This window comes from Emys orbicularis, chromosome 10, assembly GCF_028017835.1.
Source record: "Emys orbicularis isolate rEmyOrb1 chromosome 10, rEmyOrb1.hap1, whole genome shotgun sequence".
Taxonomy (NCBI): domain Eukaryota; kingdom Metazoa; phylum Chordata; order Testudines; family Emydidae; genus Emys; species Emys orbicularis.
The window spans coordinates 88,716,453-88,732,761 of NC_088692.1; positions in this window are offsets into that span (position 1 = coordinate 88,716,453).

A 16,309-nucleotide genomic window follows, 5' to 3' on the forward strand; every position below is an offset into this window, starting at 1 on the left:
TGGGAAGATTTTCAGAAGCTCAGAACCCAACATACTGAGTTGTTTTGAAAATCTGGACCTTTATTTTGGTGTCTAAGTGGGAGATGAGCTCTTAAACATCCATCCCTTCCTCTAGCCTTGATGCATGACATTGTACTTGGAGCCACATCGCATGAATCAGGAACCAGCAATGAATTTGGGGGGAGGAGGGGGGAGAGATTTGGGGAAGTCCCTTGTTCACAGGGCTTGCAGGGCTACAAAGAAGAATCTCTGCTGGCATTTTTTAATAAAAAGGGGATGTTTCTAGACTTTTCCTTGTGATTTAACCTTGTAAAAATAAATGGGTGCAAACTAATTGCTAGGGTTGTACCGAATAAGACGGTGGGCTCCATTTCTGCAGTCAGAAGCTGCGGAGAACCTAAAGATTCCTCCAAAACACCCCCACAACGTAAATTCCCCAAACCCGGCTGATGGGGATAGGTGTTGTTTTGTAGGTAAAGCCGGTAATGCTGGTTACAACGCTGGGCTCTGTTTCCATGGAGTACTCAGTGATAAAGAGAAGAGAGTGGATCTGAAACCAAATTACCCTGATTAAGCGAGAAAGCGTGGACAATAAACCCCTCTTGTTTCTAAGGACACATGGAACAGAATTTCCAGCCCGTGTCTCCTATTCCCACACCAAATAACCAGTTTGAACTGAACGGGTGACAGATAATGCGCTGTCAGAAGCAGCTTCCCTGTTGGGCGAGGGATCCATCCGTTCTCACACATCTAGCAGCCACCTCTCAGTCACTTCCTAATCCGTTTCCCGTGCCCCACAGGAAGGCCCTCCCTCGCTCGTGCCCCACAGGAAGGCCCTCCCTTGCTTGCTCCTTCTCTCTGCACAAAGGGAGGCGGGACGGGTGAAGTTAACTATTGACCCTTGCTAAGCCATTTGCCTGTGGCTATTTCTAGCTGCCAGGTATGCCCAGAAGTGAGAGGGCAGTTGTTGGCTCTTTGTGATGAGGTCAGGTCAGAGGGCATCTCAATGAGCAGGCTTGTGCTACGTATCTGGATAGGCTCAGTCCCGATTCCTTCTTGGGTGACAGGAAACCACCAGTGGCCCCTGGGACCATGAGCAGTTAACACCACACACTGCCATCCGACTAGCAAAGCCCTAGAAACACCCCATGAGATGGCTAAGCAAAAATACTAGTGAAATCTGTACATCGATCTTCCGCGCACGAGGGGCATGTGAAATTATTCTATAACTGCAGGGCCAGCAGTGGGATCTCATGCATCAAATGCAGCATGAGCCAAGCCAGAGGAAGCGTAAAGATTGTGCAAAATGGAAACTTAGAGTCATACACCAAAGACCAGACAAGGAGAAGAATGAAGCCTGCTGAAGGCCAGAGCTGAGATAGGAACCAGAGAGAAAGGACGGGGGTCAAGAAGCAGTTTGCACATTACGCTCAACACGGCCCTTCGTGTTCAAGAAATCAGTTTGTGGAGCGTGGAGAGAGGCACCAGAGACTGAGCGGCCAGCGTAGTGTGTCATGCTGCGCTTCACTCTGCACAGATCTGGCAGGAGCCTGACCCACCTCTCTGTCTGGCATAACATGTTATGTGTAATTCTTCCTGTCCACTGCATAGCCACGTCCAACATCCTGCTGACACGGCTGGGGAAGGGGAGATGAGAGGAAGGATGGCTCAGTGGTTCAAGGTTCCCTGCTCTGCCACCAGCTTCCTGTGTGACCGCGGTCACGTCACTTTGCCTCTCTGTAAGAACAGGCAAATAGCTGTGAGGAGCCGGCGCGGAATTGCAGACCCTCCACCTGCCCCCAGCTGGGCAAGCTCAATTAGATTGGCTTCTCGCTTCAGATACAGGAACAGAACCATTTTACATTCTCCTAACCAGTCCAGAGCCGCCTTTGTGTCTGAAGGACTCTCATTCTCCTTCACCAAGTCTAACCGGCCTTGTTCAAACTGGTTTGCATGCTCCCCATGTGAGCAGGCTGGAAATATTAAGGCTACTTAGCTCTGTCCTGCTGCATTGTCTCTTAAGGACCCTTAAGTGTATGCTGTTAGGCAACTATCAGAAAGGGTCTCTCCTCTCTCTTCCCTTGAGGCTAGCTCCTACCCAGAAAACCCCCTAGAGTGAACTATCCACCCCAGCTCTGCCCCTTTAGGAGACAGACACACCACAGCAGTGGCAGATCCAGACACCATATTAACAGTCACCAAAAAGCACCCTCGCATTTGTTACACCCAGTGTTTGTTGGAATGAGGAATATCACACCTTATCCAGCAGCTACTAGCCAGAAATACTGGGCAGAAATCTGTCAGGAACGAATACTACTGTTGGGACTGAAACAACTTCTTAGAACAAGCTGGCATGACCGCCAAGAAGCAGACACTATTTTGAGCATTTAATGGTATGTTTTTCAAAGTCTCTCCTTTAAAAGAAAGTTTTTTTAAGCCCTCTAATTTTACATTTAAATAACTGTGGGTTTAACATAGTTGCTTGTCCATTTACCTACCAAGATTCTAAAAACAACATCATTCAGAGGCAAACGATGCATTAACAATATTTTGCCCACCAGTAATGGAATATAAAATTCACTGAGCCCAAGGCAGTGGTTGCTATGGGAATCTGCAAAGACACACAGCTTCACCGAGGTAACCCCATTGTGAGCAATCTCAGTATTTTGTTGTGGAAAGGCTGTCTGGTTTTATTCCAGAGAAAGTGAGTTAATAACATCCCTTTCGATTGCACCACGGGACCAACTCACTTTTCATGGAACATTCTGGGCAAAGGCTCTATGGCCATCCTGCAATTAGACCCACATGGCTAGATCCCACCTCCCGCCCCATGCCTAGGCAGTGCTCCATTAATTCCAGTGTGACCCCCAGCACAGGTAGATAGATTCATATTAGCTCTGCTGGGCCTAGCACACTAAAAATAGCAGCGTGCAGGGAGTTTGGGGTGGCGTGGGAGGGCGTTACCCTCCTCCCCCAAACTGCAAGCCTCAGGAGGGGAGCCTGTGTGCACAATGTAATGAGTTCTGCAGAAGAGACAGGAAACACTGCTACCAGCTTGTGCCCCTGACCAGGGCCAGCTCTACCATTTTTGCCGCCCCAAGCCAAAAAAAAAAAAAAAAACCGCTCGAACTGTGCCACCCCCGCAAGAATGGACGGAATGCCGCCCCTTAGCATGTGCAGCCCCAGGCATGTGCTTCCTCCGCTGGTGCCTGGAGCCGGCCCTGCCTCTGACACAAGGAGTCCAAATTTTGTTTATAAACAGAGGGATTTGACTTTAAGGTGCCACCGGACTCCTCTGTTTTCTTAGAGGGATTAACGAGTGACTAAGATAAGAAAGGGCTGTTAGGATGTTTCCTAAAGTTAAATGATCTGTTCCAAGCTTGGTGAACTGGAAAAAAGTAAGCAGCCTAAATGATAGAAAGTAATAGATGATTTTTCTACAGTTATTTCAATTGTTTTATTCAAGAGGTAGTAACAAAGTTACTAATATCTTTTTTTGAGGAGATAACTGATTTTTTAGACAAAGAAATGCAGCTGATCTAATCTACCTGGATGTCAGTAAAGCATTTGATACAGCTCCACATGAGAAATTATTAGTTAAACTGGAGAAGATAGGGATTAATATGAGAACTGAAAGGTGGATAAGGAACTGATTAAAGGGGAGACTGCAACGGGTCATACTGAAAGGTGACCTGTCAGGCTGGAGGGAGATTACTAGTGGAGTTCCTCAGGGATCAGTCTTGGGACCAATCTCATTTAACATTTTTATTACTGACCTTGGCACAAAAAGTGGGCATGTGCTAATAAAATTTGCAGATGACACAAAGTTGGGCGACTTGCCACAAGATGTCAGAACATGTTAGTATTAGGGCTGAGTGGGTCTAATATTTAATTTTCTTTCTTGATACCGGAATTCGATTCAGTGCCCGTCAGATCATTTCTAAGTTATTATCTGCAAAAACAACTAGAGTTTTCCGTTGCCTAAGTAGCCCCTGGAATCACAGTGAAAGTTGCCCCCGCCCAACCCCAGAAAAATCTGAAATGGTGCCCCCGTGGGCAGGCACAGAATTTGCTTCCCCCCCATGCATGGCCCCCTTGAGCTGACTGGTCTCTGGGGCAGACCTGGGGCAGACCTGGGGATACTCACAACGGCCACCGTGCTCCTGCCACCAGCCTCTCCTCAACGGAAACATCCTGAGACTTTTCTGTCACACCGCACCGGACACATCTCTGGGGACAGAGTTTCAAAGGGTTTTAGGCATCCAAAGATGCAGCTGGGCATCTAGTGGGGTTTACAAAGCACTGAACCTTCTAGGCAATTTAGAAAATCCCACAAGGTGCCTAAAAATGTTTGAAAATCTGGCCTTTAGTCTGTGTCCCCCTCAGAGCCCCATCTGTACAATGGGTATAACAGCTGCTTGAGCTCACCGAGGGGCTGTGATGAGAGGCGCTCAGATACTATAGTGATGGGGCCAGTACCACAGGTAGAGTGGGAACTGCTCTTATACCACTGCCAGCCCTTCCCTGGGGTTTGGCCACTTCTTTTCACCTACCTCCCCTCACGTCTCCCTCTTTTCTGAATGTAAACTTGGCTCAGAGGGTTAGCTGTATTTCTTCTGAGTCCCCTGCGTTCTCGCTCCAACACCCCCCTCCTCCATTCACACACACACACACACACACACACCCCGCAGAGGGATTCCTGTTTTACAAGTTTATCTAAGGCCTTCCAGAGCCTTCATTTAATTACCATCCCTTTCTTATCTTAGTCACCCTGCCTCTGTTTGTAAACAAAACACCAACTCCCTGCCCTGCACCAACAAGCTGGGAGAAGCACCTCTCCGCAGAGCTCACATTAACTCTAGCCCTAGCTTATACCCGGTGGCCGTGGCACACTGGTCATGAATATCATTGTGTGATATATGTATGGGTGGTGTACACACAGTTATGTAGGTGTGCTGGAAATACGTTCTTAAAATATGTTGTGGAAGCAGCTGATAATCAAGTCTGTCCTAGTGAAAGGAATGTGGATTTGCCAGTCTCCAGGGATCAAGCCAACAGGCGGATGAGAAAACAGCATGGCTTGATTACAAGTCAAGAACAATGAAAGGATATTTGCCTCTAAGGTAAACAAAATGATCAAGCCAACTGAGAAAGCAAATTGACCAGAAGATGAAGTGGCGGCTTGGCACCTGCACCCCAAAGAACAAGCAACGGGGGAGAAAAACTTTGTCTGGCTTTACTTATCAAAGAATACATGTCAAAGATTTTCTGGACCATCAAAGGAAAGAGAGGGAACTCCTTTGTTATCCATCACTTCGGGGAGGAAGGGACCAAACACCCTCTGGTTCTGTGATTGGAGGGTCCTCCTGCCTGAGGGGCTGGAGATGCTGATAGCTTGATGGCAGTGAGAAAGCTGCGTAGGCAAAGACTGTAGCTTGCTAAAGTTCAAGCGAGTTTTTGTTTTGTTTGTAACCTGACCTGTCGCCTTCTCTTGCTCAGTATCACTTAATCTATGTGCTTTGTTGATAAATGTATACTTAGTTTTACTCTGAACCATCTGTGCTGTGTATTAAAGTAAGTGGGGTCTTCAGGTAAACAAACTGGTTGGGGTGTGCACAGTCTCTTTGGAAGCAGCAGACTTGGTCATTTCTGTGGCTGTTTAGTGATAGAAGCTGGATATAAGGGGACGTGATCATTCCCCTCTATTCGGCATTGGTGAGGCCTCATCTGGAGTCCTGTGTCCAGTTTTGGGCCCCACACTACAAGAAGGATGTGGAAAAAATGGAAAGAGTCCAGCGGAGGGCAACAAAAATGATTAGGGGGCTGGAGCACATGACTTATGAGGAAAGGCTGAGGGAACTGGGATTGTTTAGTCTGCAGAAGAGACGAATGAGGGGGGATTTGATAGCTGCTTTCAACTACCTGAAAGAGGGTTCCAAAGAGGATGGATCTAGACTGTTCTCAGTGGTGGCAGATGACAGAACAACGAGTAATGGTCTCAAGTTGCAGTGGGGGAGGTCTAGGTTGGATATTAGGAAACACTGTCTCACTAGGAGGGTGGTGAAGCACTGGAATGCGTTACCTAGGGAGGTGGTGGAATCTCCTTCCTTGGAGGTTTTTAAGGTCAGGCTTGACAAAGCCCTGGCTGGGATGATTTAGTTGGGAATTGGTCCTGCTTTGAGCAGGGGGTTGGACTAGATACCTCCTGAGGTCCCTTCCAACCCTGATATTCTATGACACGGCTTTCTCTCTCTCTCATGTACACACACACACACACACACACACACACACACACACAAATCTAGGCTGCTGGGAATCTAGACTGCTCTCCCATCTATCTCTTTACTTCTCCTTGCTCACACCCCATATCCAGAGCTATGCTCAGACTTTGGGTGTCTGAAGAAACCAGCCATTGCACAGGAAAGCGAAACTACAACCACCACCAAAGTAATAAATAATAATGTCATTTTTTTAAACTAACCATGTTTTGGCTTGGTTTCTTATTGTATTCAAACAGCTCCATCTAACCCTATAACTGACATGGCCAACTGACTTTGGCTGGAGTTTCTGAATGTTTGCAAGTAATGCTCCTCACAGATTGCTTTGAACCTAGATAATGGGCTGGCTGCATGCAGAGAGGTGGACTTGTAGCACAGGAAAGAGAGAAAAATCTCAATTCCCAGTAGTGCAGGAGTTTTTACTGGCTCACGTGGAAGCAGTGAGAAAGAGTGTGCACTGCTAGACATGCAGATAGGTAATAGAAAGCCAGGGAAGTGATGAAGCTTTTTCAACTCTAAGGGCTTTGATTAAAAAATAGGAAACATTTTGTTCCCACAGCTGTTCACAACCTCACTGAATAGCAGAGACTAGGTGGAGGGATGGAGTCTCTCCATCACTAATACAATGGTCCCCAGAAACAGCTATTCTGGTTTTTCCAGATTCTTTGAGCTCGTCAGTATAAAATTATGCCAAGAAAATGAGAGAACATGATGAAAAGTGAAATCTGATCCCTTCCATTCAGCGGGGGGAACTTGTGTCAGAAGAAACACTCTCCATAATAGATCCCATACATCCCCTGCTTTCATCTCCCATAACAGTGCAAACCTCTGCTGGTTTATTTAGCCAGCAGCTTAATACAGTTTCTTCAGCCATCCATAGAGAGACCAACTCCTAAGCAGCTCAGAATAGTTTAGGCGACACTCCTGAAGAGCATGTACAGTTAATGTGATGGAGGGTTTTGTGCAGCTGGTCAGTGGCTTGGGACCTGCTCAAAGTTAGGGCTCAAAGTTGCATTTCTGGAGAGAAACCAACGGGACTATTGCACGCACGTGGAGGAGAACGGAGATTTGGTTTGGAGCCTGCTCCGCAGAAATACACCTGTTGCTTACAACATCGGCGCTCAGAGAACAGGAGTGGCCTTGTTCTGACTGCACTAACATGCTTCTTGGGTCAGGCACTAGCTGCATTTCTCATATACGAAATGAATGGCCAGTGAATTGTGTTAGTCAGTAACATGAATGACTAGGCAGGACTAGGTTTAGAATAAATTCTCATATGGCACCAGAGCGCATCCAAAGCCCACTGAAGTCAATCAAAAGACTCCCATCGATTTTGATGGACTTTGGGCAAGGCCCTAGTAGGGGTTTCCATGGTATAGCGACTATTTCTTTATTCTCAGGGTTATGCTTCTTCTCTCCACACATGCAGGAAATAGCCCCACCTCCAGCCCCAGGTGACTGAGCTCAGCGGGCTCAAAATTGTGTCCCTCCAATTCATCCCTTCCCTAGCAACTTTTAACTCCATTTGCCTCTTTAATTAAAGGTGCTGGACTGTCAGCTTCTGTAGACTACAGGTGTACCCTAAAGTGGCTTTGTTGTGCTTGTTGACAGTTATCAGCAGGGAGCCTAGAAATCTGTTTGCCACAGAAAAACGCAGAAGTTGCGTTTTGACAGAGACTCTTCAGTTTTCACATTTTGTGAAAAAAATAAACACATACATTTTACTGAAAGTCCCAGTGTCACTTATTCAATGTGTGCAACCTGCCCCTTTGTGGCTGAGTTTTCAATGCATTGTAAATGTACATAGCTAAATAGACTCCAATAAACAGCTTCCGGCAAACAGAGGTTACTCAATGGTATATAGGAGTTCGTGTTTTAATGCATCTCAAATTTCACCTCAGCCTCCAGACGCGAGTAATTAAAGTTATGAAAAGATGCCGAAAACTTTTAAAATCCCCACTAAAGTCCGTGTCACTGAGTTTGGCAAGGACAAATTTCACATTGATGGTAACGTGCTGTTCTGTTCTGTATGCAGCAAGGCTGGAGATGACATGCAAAGGCAGACAATTGTAGAACACATGGAAAGCACTAAACAAACGGAATGAAAAGAAACTAAACCAAGAGGCTGATACAGGAGAACCATCGACAACAACAAAGAAACAATGGACCGTGACTGGATCATTCTATTAACTATATTTTATTATAATGGATGGTACTGGTAGGCTTTGAACTTGCTTAAAAATTGTAAATATGTCAATAAAACATTGTGATCAACTGATACCTATATACATTGTGGCTAGGGAAACTAAAATTCAGCATTTCATTTTAATCGTGGATTTTTATGGTTTTTTTTTTTTTTAAATCAGAGAATTTGGGGGGTTTTATCACAGAAAACTAGGATCCCTGGTTATCAGCCAACAGAGGTCAATTATTCTACAACGTAGCTGGACAAAGACATGCACTAATTATTATTAATAATAAAAGAAAAGCAACAATAATTCCTTTTTGGCAGGCAACGGCCAAAAGCGTGTGGGTCCCTTAACACCCAGCTAAGCTGCAAAGGCAACATGCCGGGGAAGCCACAAAGGGAAGCAAAGAAGAAAACCCATGCCCAACACCACACACAAATCACATACAAGCCATGCTCCCGGAGCACCGGTAGAGAGGAAACAAAAGAACTTCAGCCTCACCCACAACGATGCCATGGTACACGAAGGGGGAGAGAGGCCAGAGATGCCAGCCTGTCTTTTCAAATCAGCCCCAATCAGCCGTTAGAGGGTGAGCGATGGGTGACAAATGAGGCGGCCGTTCCATGGCATTCCTACTGGGGGCACAGAATGATGGAAGTTCAGTGACCAGCCCGCCGGCTCCAGGGAGGCAGAGCTCTGTGGAATAGGACAAGCTTAGAGGGCAGAGGAATAATTAGATTTCATACAAGACCTTATTTGTTATGCCGCGTGGGAACTAAACCAGCATGACACAATGGGGAGTAAAAATAAAGCGTGGCTGCACCCAGCCCCACCGAAGGCAGGAAACCACCATCAGATTACAGCGAAGGAAGGAAAAAGGTGAAACAATGTTTTGGGCAGGATATTCCAGCTGCCTGCGCCAACAGAGAGAGAACATGTTAACCCTGTGCTGGGATGCGGCCCCACCTATGGGGCAGGGTGGGGGCAGGGTCTGTCACGGAAAAGGAACAGTTTGGGTCACCCTGGAAACGGAGATTTTTAACCAACTAACCAAAGCTCTTTAGTGACCTTCAGCCCATCAGCTGCCTTACGCCACGCACAAACACTCGCCCCAGTGCGGGAGCCCGGGCCTACTCAGCTTTGGCATCTTGCAACACTTGAAGGCCCCTCTTGGCCAGCACAGGGGTTGAAGGCCAATTCTGGGGTGTACTGAAAACGGTATTAACCTTGTAAGCTTCCACTTTAAATGTTGGGGGAGGGGCGTCCCGGTCCTGCTTGCAGGCCTCTGCAGAGAAGTGTGGTCTGGGCCCAGCAGACTCAGTTGACAGCCAGCCAGCCTAGAGTAAGGTGGGAGGAGTTGTACCTGTCTGTTTTACCGAGCAGCCTGCTTTGTCTCTCTGTTTTGGGGGAGGGGGTGTTGTTGCTCTGAATTCTGAGAAATAAAGTCGTGCTACGTTGCACCCTCCCAGCCAGAGGATTTGATGTTTTATCTAATTTCTCTGTTTGCAGGCTGTGAACATAAGAAATTTGAGCCCTGATGAAATGACGAGTTTGTACATCTGGAAGAAATGCAGCCTCCTGCTTCCGCAGCAGAGGGGTACGTATTCCTCCCCCTTTCAGCGGCACCTCTGGTTACGGCACAGCCCCTTCCTACAAGGACCCATCCATCCCCCCGGGCTGTTATTTAAATTAAAGCAACTTTAAAAACTCTCCCGCTGAGCCAATGGTTCAGAATTTGGTGTGCCGTCCTTATCAAAGGCCATCAGCAGAGTGTCGTGGACTTGACTAAACTCTTCTTTTTAATTAACAGCCTTGGGTAGCAATGAATTTTTTCCCCAGCTTCATTCTCCTTGACTCGGCTTAGCTACCGTATTGAAGAACTCGGCCTTTCAGAAGTGGCAATACAGGACAGAAATGTGGCCTGCCCCTGCCCGGGTGAATAGCAGTCGCTGGCTGCTAGTTCGGGGCCATTTGAAACTAACGATGAAGGACACTATTTCTGTGTCAGCTCTGCAGGGCACTGCTGGAATAATAAAGGTCTGATACACATTAATAGTGCTGACCCGCCGAGGATGTATTTATACAGACGAGTTTCTGTCATGAATGAGTCTGGCTGGGCACAAGCACAAAGCATGTTTCAGAACCACACGTTGTCTACCTCACAATAAGGGCTGCTGCTGCTGCTGTCCCTTTAATAGACAGATCAGCCACGGGCTGCTGCAAAGCAGAAACTGACCTTGCCCCTGTAATGCTTCACTCTGGGAAGGTCTGAGTGAGTCCCCCTGCCCCCACCCTGACAGCCAATGTAGTGCTTATGGCTCCTGCCAGATTGGCAGCATTAGAAATCAAAGGCCTTCTTCTCGCTGCTCTCCTACCGACACCTCTCAGGTCCTAGCAGGAGAGGAGGTGATCATTCAGTCAAAGGGTAAAATAGTCCCCGGAACATTGTTCACAGCAGGAGAAGGCGTGTGTGTAAATTTGGCCCCGATTCCAGAGGTCTTTATCCCCCATGCCGTCCCCAAGACCGTGGCACTCAGGGAGCCAACGCTCCAGCTGTACAAATCTGCTACGCTAGCTCTCTGCAGAACGGGCCCAGTATTTTCAGCAGATTTATAAGCGATAGGCCAGCTCCAATCATCTCCCCCGACGAACACAGTCCAATGGCACGACTGACCCAGAAGGGCTCAAATCAAGTTTCCAAATGGCCTAAATAACTAATTCACAACACTCAGCTGCTCTGGGCAGACAGCCCCCCGCCCAGCAGCCTGGCCTGCAAGGCAAGTACTGTTATCCAGACCTCGCAGAGGGGGAAGCGGAGGCCGAGGGGGGCCCGGACATCCCCCAGGCCACACAGTGAGTCGGTGCTGGAGCTGGGATTAGCACGCAAGAGCGAACCTTCCGCTTACTGCAGCCACAACACGAGGATGGCCATTGTTTAGCATGGCAGGGTAACACCACGGCTCAGCAGTCACCAGTTCCTGGCTCAGGGCTCCAGTCAGGTGTAAAAAACCTGCGGAAAGCCATTTGCACTCATAATGGGCCCCACTGCCGGTCAGAAGGATGAGCTCACCCTACATACCAGGGCTGTGCGGCTACTCCCTGTGCTCTAGCCAGCTCAGGCTTAGCTGCTCGGGAAGGGCAAATGGTGTCGGCGTAATCCAGAAGTGAGGGGCTGAGAACAGAAGAGAGAGTGAAAACAGCCAGGATAACAACAGGCTTCTCCTGATACAGATATCACAGCCGCTTGCTCTACCTGTCGGGGAAGGGGATCTGACTTGTGGAAGGACAGCTGACAGCCAAGCACAGTCCAGGGGGTCAGAGCATGGGACCAAGAGTCAGGATTGGATGCTAGGTTCTGCCACTAACTTGTGTGCGCTTAGGCAAGTCAGTTTCCCCAGCTATAAAATGGGGATGATACAACACTACTTGCCTACCTTGTAGCAGGGGTTGTGAGCCCTGGGACTGGCAGGCTGTCATAAATATAAAGGGAAGGGTAACAACCTTTATGTATGCAGTATCATAAAATCCCTCCTGGCCAGAGGTACAGAATCACTTACTTGCAAGGGGTTAATCAGTTCAGTTAACCTAGTTGGCACCTGACCAGAAGGACCAATGTGGAAAGAAGATACTTTCAAATCTGGGGGAGGCGGGGGGGGGGGGAGGTTTTGTTTGTGCTCTTTGTTTGTTCCCTCTCGGGACAGAGAGAGAGACCAAGCAGGTAAACCAGATCCTAAAAAGATACCTGAAATGATCCATATAAAATTACAGAAATTGTAAGTAAAGGCAAGGAAATGCATTAGATTATCTTTTGTTTTAGCTTGTGAATTTTCCCTATGCTAAGAAGTAGTTTTATTCCTGGTTTTTTGTAACTGTGAAGTTGAGTCCAGAGTGGAGTCCTCTGTGTTTTAAATCTTTTATTACCCTGTAAAGTTACCTTCCATCCTGATTTTGCAGGTGTGATTCTTTTACTTTTTTCTTTATAATAAAGTTCTTCTTTTAAGAACCTGATTGATTTTTAGTGTCCTAAAAAGCCAAGGGTCTGGTCTGTGCCCACTTTGTTAACCTATTGGTTAGTATATTATTCTCAAGCCTCCCCAGGAAAGGGGGTGAAGGGACTTGGGGGGATATTTGGGGGAAATAGGGACTCCAAGTGGTCTTTTTCCTGAATTTTTCTCTAAATCACTTGGTGGTGGCAGCAATACCGTCCAAGGACAAGGAAAGGATTTGTGCCTTGGTGATGTTTTTAACCTAAGCTGGTACTTATAAGCTTAGGGGGTCTTTCATGCGGGTCCCCACATCTGTACCCCAGAGTTCAGAGTGGGGAGGAAACCCTGACACAGGCACAGCCAGATCCTCAAAGAAAGATGCTCTAAAAGTCCAATGTATTTGTTATAACTGGTGGGGCCCCCTGGCCTCGCTCAGTGAGGGCTGGACCAGTGCTAAGGGCAGGTTCACCCCAGGTTTACATGGGGCAGTTTGTGTAAGAATGACCTGAGTCTGGAGAAACAACACTCCATTTTTAAAGCCCAAACACATAAGAGCACAAAACCTCAAATCCCACAAACGAGAGAGTGAGAGAACGGCTTTGGGTGCTAAAACACTGCTTGGGGTTGGCAAATCTGCCAATCCAGGTGGCTTCACAGGAACCGGATCCTAGACTGGAGGCTACCAAACAAGCCACTGCTGTCCTTGGGTGTCTTCAGTCAGCACCCTTGGGTGGGGGTAGGAGGGCAGTGTGTTTCTGCCTCCCAAATCTACCACAATTATCATGCACCTGCTCTGTCACTGAGGCCAGGTCAACTCTATAAACTTACATGGCGCTAACTACGTCACTCAGGGGTGTGAAAAATCCACCCTGCTGAGCGACACAGTTTCTATAACCCTGGTATAGACCGAGCTATAGAAACCCTCCCATCAACATAGCAACCACCTCTCGTGGAGGTGGATTCACTACGCCAATTGGAGATGTTCTCCTGTCGACGTAGTAGTGTCTTCCCTGAAGCGCTGCAGCGTTTTAAGTGTAGATCTGCCCTGAATCACCTACTCCTTTACCACAATTTCTAGGCAGGCCCGACTGGCCGGCCTCTCCAGACGAGCTGACAGCAATGGCATTGGCAAACATCACCCTGAGCGAGGCAGCTCATTGGAAGGTGCGAGGGACAGAACGACTCCAGCTACACCTGGATGTTTTGCACCTGTGAAGACCGGAGATGTGCTGTTCTTTTTTGGGGGGGGGGGGGAAGAGGGGGAGGTACGTGACCATGGCATTCACCCTCTCTCATGGTCCATCGATCACAGTGTACCAGGCAGAACACGGGTAATCTTGCCAGCCAAACCAGTGCGGAGGGTAACCAGGTGCCTGGTTTTGGACCGGAAAGTCCAGTCAAAAAGGGGACCTGAAAGTGTCCAGTCAGCTCTACTGACTGGACACCAAAAGTCCAGTTACTGCAGGTGGCGGAGGTGAGGTGATGGGTCATCGCCCACACCAGGCCCTAGTCAGCCAGAGCCACCTCCTACCTGCATCGGGCTGCTGCAGCTCCGAGCCCGGCTCCACAGGTGTGTCCCTCCTGACTCAAGCGAGGGGGGTGGGAGGGGAAAAGAGGCGTGGATGGGGGCGGAGCCTCGGGAAGAGGCGGGGCAGGGGAGGTTCTGGCACTCCTGCTGGAGTGTCCGGTTTTTAAATATTATCAATCCTACCTGCACCTGATCTAAAGCCTGCCTCCTTGCTCACTTTCACTGTTCAGTCTTGTTACTTGAACCCTGGCTTGAGATGTAACGAGTCTGGATGCCACCGGAAGAGCTCCAATACATTATAAAAATAAATAGCCCAGTAGCAAGGGGCTGGATTCTTGGTTTGACTGTGTTATTAATTGCGTTACAGTCGTGTCGTAGGCCTCAGCCGTCACACACGCTTCAGGAGCCTTATACAGACTGTCAGGAGACTCCAGCATAAAAACCCAAACCGGCAGACCTTCAATCTCCTGCTTTGTCAACCCTAGCGGTGAACGGCTGGGCACGGAAGATTAGGAGGACTCATCCCGCCCGCTAGCTGATGAGCTCCCCAAAGTTACTGAGAATATCCGAGTCAACGAGCCAGAGGCAGGAGGTTGCCCCACGGCCAGTGAAACCCTGCAGGAGATGTTCGGGGGTGGGGAGTATTGCTCACACTGTGCAGAGCCCTGGGCCAGGCCCCTAACACCCTGCATGGCTGCCACTCAGTGGCTGTAGGAAAACCCCTCCCCCAGTTCCCGGCACTAACTGAGTCGCGCCCAGCACAGAACACATTGTCCGATTTGCAGCGGCAACCAGCGGGACTTTCAGATGCACGACATAAAAAATGGCAGCTGCCTTAAGCACAAGGCCAGCCTGGCTCACCCTGTACGTCCCTGCCTCATTCATCACATGCCTTCCAACCTCCCCAGCTAACAAGGCAGGACCCTGCAGACGACAGTCTCCTCTGGCCAGCCTCGACTCATCCCTACAGCTGGCCCCTCCTGTGCACCGCACGAGTTTGTGCCCCAGGGCTGAGGCCTGCCAGGGGGGTCAGCACCCTGGGCACTGTGGCCTCGGTTAGTGTCCCAAGTGCTGGTCGATTGAGCAATTGGCAAAGCAGGAGGAGAGGCTGGGGAGGTGAGGAACTAATTAGCCCTCCGTTAACCCTGATAAAAGCCAGGAAGAAAGGAAGGAAGGAAGGGTTCCAGGGAGGGGCAGGAGAGAGCTCTTGTCCTAGGCCCTGCCAGAGAAGAACAGAAAGCCGTAGGGATTACAAACTGGGATGTCGCACGGTTCAGGTGTTGGTGGAAGGGGCGGGAATAAAATACAGTCCGGACATGGAAAGAAGTGGTCTGAGCAGCTCCTGGTGCATGGGAGGGCAGGGACAGACGATCGCCCTGTCACGCAGTCCTGGGGGAAAACAGCGGGTAATCATGTAATTTATGATGGTATCATACAACATCACAATTGTATCATTGTGCACACACACAAGGGGGGAGTGAGGAGTCAGTGGGGGGCTTCTCTCTGGGAAAGACCAGGCAGCCCTCTCAACAGCTGCCTGACACATTTGACAGGATTAGTGGTATAATTATGCAAAGCTTCCTACAGTCAAATTCTTTCTTAGCCTTACTCTCCACAGGTGGCCATGGTCCTCATTACTGAGGAAACAAACCTGGCTACCAGCTGGAATAGCTTGTGTAAGTGCTTTGAGTCACTAGCTCATAAGCAATAGCGCATGCCTGAGTAAGTCAATGGTAACGGGCCAGATCCAGCTGTTTTGCACCACTCCAGTAGCACAAAGCAACCGTAAGGCTGGTCCGAGTGGCCAGCTGGGGATTGCTATGGCACAGGGGAAAGTGTTAAGAGGAGAGGCTGGAGCACCAGTGATGCCCAGTTGTTGCAATGACCCCATGGATCAATACTCTGGGGAGAAAAAAATGCTTCTGATTTCAATTCCCCAAGCGGGAGGTGGGGGAGGGAGTGCCCACTCTGCTCCCAGTCTGCGCCTTTCACTGCTTGGAAATGTGCATTGTGTTCGCACGCTGTGATCAAGGCTTATCCATGTTTTAACTGGCTTGTAAATCGATTTCCGCATCTGGGATCGCGCAGGCTGAGGGCAGCAAACACACTGCTGCAATAGCCGAGAACGGCTCTGCTGTCCACGGGTCACTGTCCTTTCCTTCCAGGGGAAGCCGCCAAGTCTTACTTCACACGCCTCCGGTCCCGTAGGCAGATGTTGACCTAGGGCAGCGCTGTGTGGGAGAGGATCCAGTAAGTGACACTATGGGCACAGAAACCACCATTTTATAGCATTGTCGGTGCACCATTTCCACTTGGATGGTGACCTAC